The 8,727-nt window shown below is 37.9% G+C and overlaps 1 non-coding gene and 1 pseudogene across 1 annotated transcript; both read right to left on the bottom strand.

Moving 5' to 3' along the window:
* Window positions 1-265: 265 nt before the first annotated feature.
* LOC105032413 (uncharacterized) lies at window positions 266-3,276 on the bottom strand. The gene is made up of 9 exons (XR_012133926.1): window positions 2,909-3,276; window positions 2,529-2,811; window positions 2,251-2,337; window positions 1,923-2,049; window positions 1,506-1,602; window positions 1,326-1,403; window positions 1,037-1,261; window positions 741-964; window positions 266-661 (listed from the first exon to the last, which is right to left on the bottom strand). It is a non-coding gene; the product is annotated as an uncharacterized protein (transcript).
* Window positions 3,277-4,972: 1,696 nt separating this feature from the next.
* On the bottom strand, window positions 4,973-8,448 carry LOC140851240 (uncharacterized; annotated as a pseudogene).
* Window positions 8,449-8,727: the final 279 nt, after the last annotated feature.

Here is an 8,727-nt window from a genome sequence, read left to right as displayed (position 1 = left end):
GGAAGGGTGTGCAAGTGTATAAGCGCCACAGGAGTTCTTAACCTGTCAGATGTGGGATTATTATTTCTCAACACCCCCTCTCAAAAGTAAAGCCTGAGGAACGAAAGTATATAAACAACACAATCGTCCTTAATCTATCTGATATGTGTCCATTATTTCTCATCAGTTACACCTTAGCAGACGAGAAGGCACAAGGAACATTGTCCTGCAACAAAAACCAAAAGCAAATTTTGAGTTGTGCTCATCACCGGCTCAGACCCATTCATCAACAAACAAAGATAAACTGTCATCATGTTCAATAACAAGGGAAATAGCCTGCCAAATGGCCATAATAGTGGTGTTGCAGTACCGTGTTTCTAATAGAAGGTCAAAGTACTGCAACTAATTCCTTCTTTGGAATATCCAAGCTGGCAGGTGGCTATCATCCCCACCAACCCACAGTGAACAATTTTTGGTCATTTTGTAGCATCAGTGATACCTTTATAAACCGAAGCAATGAACGCATCTTTAACTAAGATTTGCACACAACTATGAACAAGGTCGATATCTTTTTCCTTTTCTTTACAAAGATTCTCTACAGTGATGGTGTTTGATTCTCTAAATAACAGCATCTCCTTCTAATCTTGCGCCACTGAACAATCTATGGTTGCAAAACCACATGCTGCAATCCAATAAGAAGAGTGAATGAGATTCTAATGAGGTCCAAGCAAACAAATTTAAGTTCAGGGCTAAATGATTACCTTGATCTGAGTCCTATTGTAGGTGTATGTGATATGAATGAGCCCTTCCATGGTCTGGATCACAGCAGGATAAGAGAACTCCATCTTCAAATCCTTCTCTAATGTCATTACATCTTCCCAAGAATCACCATCATCCTCAGACAAGGCTATTTTGAGCACTCCCCTCGAAACCGTATTGTAGACCAGTATGAGCCTGCCATCTTTCATCTTGACTGCATCGATGCCTGTTACAGCTAGCTTAAAAGCATAAGCCATACCTGAACCTCCAATTCAAAGAAGGATATCTGTCGACAAACCTGAATTTGGATTGGGAAGCTCGGTTGGCTTCGCATAGCTCCAGCTGAGGCCTCCATCTATAGATTCCGACATGCAGATCTTTCCTATGCCTGGAAAAGATCGCATTAGCACACGTAGTGTCGCATTCTTTGTCTGGTATGGGACAGGTTGAATCACACTAGGGGTTTATTTTCAATGAAGATCGGCCCATACTTCTTCCATGAATAGCCATAGTCCTTTGTAACCTGAAACATTTAACATACTCATACAACAATTGTTAGGTATACAAATTCGCATCGTAAAGATTACCTCTATCCATGAACCCCATGATTTCCAGCTCTCGACAGAGGATCCGCAAAGTAGGCGGCCATCATCTAGCAAGATAGGCTGCAAGGCAATAGTCTATGTCAGAGAGAAAAATTCATCTTCCAACAAATTTTATGTTAGAAGTGAATGTTGAGAGAGATGGGAGTTTGTTTGCCAACATGCCTTGTTCTTGATGGGCCCAAGGATTCCAGGGGGGAGTGGTTCTCTGTCCATCCAAGTCACACCACCATCAAATGATCGCTTCAGAAACCCACTCCATCTGCAATGAAATTAAACATAATAAATGTATGATGATAGATAAGGTCATTGCTAAAAATACTACAAATTTCCAACCAAATATCAGGAACTTCTACTTCATGTTTATGGTTATAATTAGGAACATTGAAGTCATACTACATAATTCATGCAACTCTTCATTAAGCAAATTTTTAGTTTGGATTGGAATTATCTTTGTTCTTTATAATATCTAATTCTGCTTCAATCGAGGTATTCAGCCTCTCAAGTCATGAAAGAAAGCTGCATAGTATGACATGCCATTCTTTAGAGATCAAGAATGTTAAAATTGGGCTTAGAACTAACTTCTGCACTTCGCGGCCAATCTTGTAAAAGAGCAGCAGCTCTTGGAAGGGAGCTTGAATAGAACCGGGTTCCACATTGGAACATTGAATTGTTGATCAGCTACCAATGGAGGATCCCAATAGCCATCCTGCAAGTACTTGCATTGTATTTATTCATATACAATTAAAACAAGAGAACACGTTGATTGTGTATCCTCCAAGTTTACAGCAAACGCACTCTTTGAATGCTTCAACTCAATGAAGTCAATTTATGTGGAAAGTTCAGACTGGTTTCTCTGAGTGAAATAAGGATGAGGATGAAGATGACTTTGAGGTCAGCCCTCACTTACCTTGTACCTCTGCAACCAAATTTTAACATCAGGAGCCCCTTCTTGAGAACCACCAAAGTAGGCCACCAACAAATGGTCCTTCTCAATCTACAAAAACAAAAACACCACTTAACTGAGAGATATTCTCCATTGATTTTATTCCAAAACAATGCAATCATTTGACAAAGTCCTATTGCCTTGCTGCTTTCTTTAAAACTCTAGTCTTTCACAGCTTATAGAATCCAATGTCGATTTTTAAAGTGTTTCTCAAGCAAAAGCTAACAAGGCAACAAACCAACCTCGACAATTGTTGAAGCATGGCAATTCTTGAAAGGAGCTGTGCCCATAGCAAAGGTGAACTCCTCCTTCACTACCTTCCATCCAATAGTACTACTGCTGCCACTGCCACCACTGCTGCTATTTTTCTTTGCAATTCCAAAAGCATTTCTAATAGGGACCATGTTCAAGTCCCGGGCACTCACTCTGTTATCCGACCGCTCCTCCCCCATCTGCTGTCCTCCTCTTCCTCTCTTGCAATCATTTTGATTCTTGACAGCATTCAATGGCACTGCTTCTCTCTTTCTATACCATACCATCAGTTTAAAAAAAAAAAAAGCTTCACAAAGAATATGTAACAGGCAATGATAGAAAAGAAGAAAGCTCATGAAATAATGCATACTTGAACTGTGGACTGGCATCAGAGAAGAATACAGCCTTGGAGCTGACGGTGGAATGCCGACTAACATCAACGTAAGCACAGTGGAAAAGGTACAGCACCACAAACCCGCCACCGCCGTCCAAACCGGAGCCTTGCGGGTCATCAGCTTGGCATGGGCGGCCGCCGTGCGCACAGGAGCCTTGCAGGTCATCAGTTTGTCATGGGTTCGGGTGGATAACATCCCATAACACCGTCTCACAATACCAGTACCAGAACCAACCATCTTAACAGAGGACAAATGGAGACTAGGAGAGTCACACGTATACGTAACCAATGGACTGCTCGAAACCTTCTGGATTATTATTTTTGGTCTTCAGTGGCACGCAACTTCTTCTTTGGTACCAGATTCATAATCTATGGACTCTAAAATTAGTAGGGTGCTTCGCATTTCAAACAATTGACTTTGGTGCTCCAACCTCAACTAATAAAGGGTTAAAAAGGGAAGGCCGTTGACACATTTAGGGTGCGTTTGATTACACTTTTTGGTTTTTAATTTTTATTTTTAAAAAATATTTTTTAAAATTTTTATTATTAAATAAAAATAAAAATAAAAATATATTTGATAATTATATTATAAAATAAAAAATAATATTTGAGGACAGTAGATAAAAAGCTCGATGAAAAAGAAGAATTCAAAAAGGGAGAGAGAAGAAGGTGGAGAGATATAGAGCTCGATGAGAGAGAAAGATTCAGGTTCTTTAGTTTTTGGTTTAGCATTTTAGATGCGCGGAAGTAAAAAAAAAAAAAAAAACAGGAAAGTACATTTTGAAAAATAAAAATTTTATTTTATATATAAAATAATTATTTTAATTATTTTAATTATTTTAATTTTAATTTTTTATTTTTTTTTTATGATATTATTAAATATTATTTTTTGATTTTTATTTTTTAAAAATTTAAAAATAAAAAAATATTTTTTTAATGACTAACTAAACACATCCTTGATAAGGATTTCTCGTTAATAAAATCATTTGGGTAGTTCGCATTTGAAGATTTGGATAGTGTGAGCTGGAGACAGGAGCAGGGTCATAAACTTTGGGCTGGGGTACATAGTGATGGGACGTTAAGAAGTGCAAGTAGATAAACTTTGGGCTGGGGGTACATAGTGATGGGACGTTAAGAAGTGCAATTAGAATAAACTTTGGGCTGGGGTACATAGTGATGGGATGTTAAGAAGTGCAAGTAGGCAAGGGATCCGAAGGAACCTACTATAGGTTCGGTGCAAAGAATAGAAGGCACTGGTTTTCCTGAGAGAGGGAGAGACCCATCCACACTTTAATTACATTTTTAAGAAATGCACCATCCAAGCATTAAATCCTAACTTCTGGTTACCAAGCAAAAAGATGTGACAAGCCCCAGCTCAACACAAGTTATCTCGAGTAGGTACAGATTAGCATGGTTGATGGATGCTTTGATATTAATGATGAAGGTGATATGAATAATATTTTTATAAATTTATTTTTATATCTAAATTAATTTAAATATAAATAAAAATATAAAGATCTATATTTATCAAAAAAATTAAATATAAATAAATAACTATCTGATCCGTATTCGAATATTTAAATTTATTTATAATTTTATATAAAATTTAATTATTTAATTTATATTTATAATTATATTTATATTTTTAATATCTGAATTATATTTGTATCAGTTTAAAATAAATATGAGACGCAAGTAACATGTTTCTTCCCAAGCTAACACAATTTTTATGTGCTTTTGGCACGTATGCAACATATCACGAATCCAAATATCAACTCTTAAAGCCAGCTCGTACAAAATCTTTCCAAGTGTTGGGGAAGCATGATTACAGGAAGCCAGGATGATTCTGGCACGGTTCGCAAGAAAAATAGATATTTAGTGATATTTTCAACTCTGAAACAGATGAGAGAGACATCAAGGGAAGAGCCATTAGAACGAGTACAACTCTCCCACATATGCACTTTAATCGGATCCTCCAGTCATATATCCATTAAACCATATAAGCTAATCGATCAAAGAAATAACAACAAAAACCATGGGTTGAAATCCAATTGATGATTGCTTAATCCATTCTGAACCTTACTAAAAAAAACTCTGTTAAGTCAACAAAATCTGGTTTCAAACAAAGTATGTCAATGAAAAGCAATTTCAATCTCTTACCCAGTTGCACCAATTTATTATTAACATCCACACTAACAATTATAAACTAAAAACTGGACAATGCAAACCAACAGAAGCAAGCTGTTATGCTCCAGCCTAGTTCCTAGAATGCTTCACAGCTCCAATTGGCTTCAGGCGCACAATATCGATCCGAAAATATACCAGCGCCAACAAATCCAGATCCTCTTCATCATGCATCCAAAGATAGTTCACATATCATGAACACCGATAAAATAATTATATTTGCTATGTTGAAGGGCAAAAATAAAAAGTAAATATTAGCATAATTAAGTATTCTCTGTCATAAGAAACATTAAAGTCAAGCAAACATTACCTGAAGTCCCGACACCTCTATAAAATTGATATAAAACTATGAAGTTTCTCAAGTAGATTCTTAACCAAAAAAGCAAAAGTAGGACAAAAATGAAATAAACGAAAAGCCTAACCCACTAACAAAATCATGCCTTGGCCACTGCCCCCAAAATTGGAAAGTGGCCAGTATCTTCAATAGAAGGTGCAGGAGCAACATGGCCTCGATGACCTCCATAACCACCTCTAAATCCACCACACTCTCCATGACCACAGCCTCTACCACCACCACGTCCATGAGAAGATGTAGGTCCTGTATACATCTCACCCTCGGCAGGGTTCAGGAACTCATGCTCACTGACTGCAAGTGATATCAAAAGGAGGTCATATTATTAGGTCAGTCCTACTTGATATTGCTGACATTTTGTCAATTACTATTATTGACATCAAGCAGCTCCTTGCAAACATAAGAAATTCTGGAAAACTCCAATTATATTATATTAATACAAACTTCCAGGAAAATTGGTAAGCAGGTAATCTTCTCAATTATCACAAATGGAACCAACACAACCCGTAAGATGATAGGCTAGAATCTAAAACAGACTTCACACAAGAAAGGTTCGGGCCCATTTCGCAATGTAGACACCTGAATTTCCAGCTTGTCAATCTTCATTTAGCACTAATGTCACATTATAAAAATCTATCATTAAGAAGGCTCTTCCAAATACACTTTCAGAAGCCTAAATAACACCAATAAAGGCTCAGTGATGGTAAGAAAAACTAATGGCAAATGAATTGAAATATTTCCAGAAAACTACATAAGCTTTCATTGATCAATTTTTCATAATTTCATTCTCTTCTGCTCTCCTTATAACTCAATTTCCTCTGTACTTCATAAGCATGGTCAAAACAAAACCTCCATCACAGAATGATAAATGAAAAAAAATTCCATCATTAGACAACCAAGACAAATAAGTACTAGCTAATTCAGTCAAACATCACCAACCCAAAAAATACACTTGGCACCGGTCCGCATAGAATGAAGGGGACATCCCTAATATTGTGTTGGCAAAGAAAGCAGGTTCCAGGTGGATACAAGCAGACAAGGGAGCTCGGGTCAAGGTACAGTGTAACAAAGAGAATTATTCCATTTAGGGCAAAAGAAGAGCTACCTTCCACAAACAGGATATTACATGAGCACCTAGTGTATATCTGCCTTGGTACTAAGACAAAGCCTTTACCACCTCAAGGATAACTAATGAAGAGGTTTTCTTCAACAATCATTTTATGTTGACAATAAAGCACATCATGGAACTCAATCAAATTTGGTTTCCACTGAATATGAACACAACAATCTGATGTGGTCTAATGAGCATTTATCCTTGAAACAAATAATTATAATAATGAACCTCATTCCTCATGGTACTCAATTATATTTTATGCCTCATGGTTGTCTATCACTGTTAACTTGAACTAAATGTCTGAATTATCCAAATTGCAACTATTTTCTGACTGATGAGCAATGATTTCTGAACAAATTATTCGACCAAAAGCTCTCACAGTCACCTCCTAATAAAGCATAAAAATCTTGTGAAAAGTATTATCTAATAATACAATGATTGAAACCATGTTCATGCATCCTACTTGCAATTTATAAGTAATTAGCGCAAGTCCATTGTAATAACAACATCTTAACATTCTTTTGAAGAAGTTAGACGCTTGGCACCTAATTTCATAAATATCTATATACTGCTACACATCAGTTCATCAGTATGCATCATATATTGTATTAGAGTATCAAAGGTACAACTCAAACAGAAGTTCTGCTCTTATTAATCAAACAGACTTTCCTGATAATTTTATAGTAACTTTAGTCAATTTACTTTATTGGCCTCCCCTCCACCCTTAATCATCCCTTCTCAATTCAGAAGGGATCAAGTTGGCCTTATGTTACCTTATGGCTAAATGCCAAAGTGATGTGAAAAGGAGGAAAAGAAAAATAGAAAGACCAATGCAAGAAGTCTTTCAGATAGATGCATACCATCACCATTAGGGGCATTGTTCGCAGATTGCTCCATTCCATCCACAGCAGATTCTTTATTTTCAGATTCATTCCATGTTCCATCACGGCCACCATATCTACAGCCCTCACCACCCCTAAACCCATGAAGCCCCTCCTCCCACGGCGTTTACTGCCTCTAAACCCACAGCCATCGTCACTGTTCCCAGTCTCCTCCCAATTTGAATTCCTTGCCTCTTCACCAAACTTCCCATTCTCATTTCTCGGTAAGCAATTCTCACCAAAACCACGACTTTTGTGCGAGACCTCACCCCCCTCCTCCAGCCCAGCTCCACCCTGACCTTCCTTCTCGTTCCCTCCATTATATTCACACTTGTTACCAGATCCCCGGTCTTCCTCGAATCCCCTGCCCCTTCCACGTCCCCTTCCTCCTCTACCACCCCCACGTCCCCGACCGCGTCCACTGGAATCACCTCTCAAACACCTTGTGTGACCGTTCCCAAACTGCCCATCGGCTTTTCATCCCCAGCAATACCGCCACCAGTTCCAAACCCACCCATTCCCAAACCTCGGCCACGGCTCCTTCTCCCTTTACCTCTCTCCGTCCTCACTGTAATCAAGTAAAATCATCGAAAAATTAGTAAAGAGAACAAAAAACAGAACTTTGGCATCAGAGAGGCAAAAACCCTTCCAGCACAATCAATAAAAAGAACAAAAGAAGAGACTTTTGTACCCGTGACATTTACCCCAATATCAATACAAAGAACAGAAGAAGGTATCTTGGCATGAAGGATGACAAACCCTTACTACAGATCGATAAAAAGAACAAAAGAAGGGTACTTGGCATCAAGATGAAAAACCTTTATCGCACAATCAATAAAAAGAACAAAAGAAGAGATACTTGGGATCAAAGAAGAAAAAACCTCACGCCACCATCAAACAAAACGAAGAAAAAATAGATCTTTGGCAGAAGAACGGCCTTCGCTTTGGCTGCTCTGCCGCAACAACATTGATAAACAAGATACATCAGACCATCATAAAACCCACGACCCAATCGGCTGTGGAATTTGCCTCCCAATAGACATGTTTGATATCTACGAAAATACACTCCACTGATGATGCAAAGAAGCAGCGATAGTATTTTAATGAATGGGAAGATCAGTGAAACGAGACAAATTTTACAGAGGCGGGAGCTCTGTTAAGTCATCGAAGAAAGTGTCCAAGTGACTAATTATAATAAGATTAGTTCATGAGTTTGTTAAAAGCCTGTTTTCGCTATTGGATTTCTGTTACAGAATCGTTGGAA

The sequence above is a fragment of the Elaeis guineensis genome, chromosome 8 (assembly GCF_000442705.2).
Source record: "Elaeis guineensis isolate ETL-2024a chromosome 8, EG11, whole genome shotgun sequence".
NCBI lineage: Eukaryota > Viridiplantae > Streptophyta > Magnoliopsida > Arecales > Arecaceae > Elaeis > Elaeis guineensis.
Note: the sequence above shows the minus strand (reverse complement) of the source record. Positions and strands in the feature narration are given on the sequence as shown.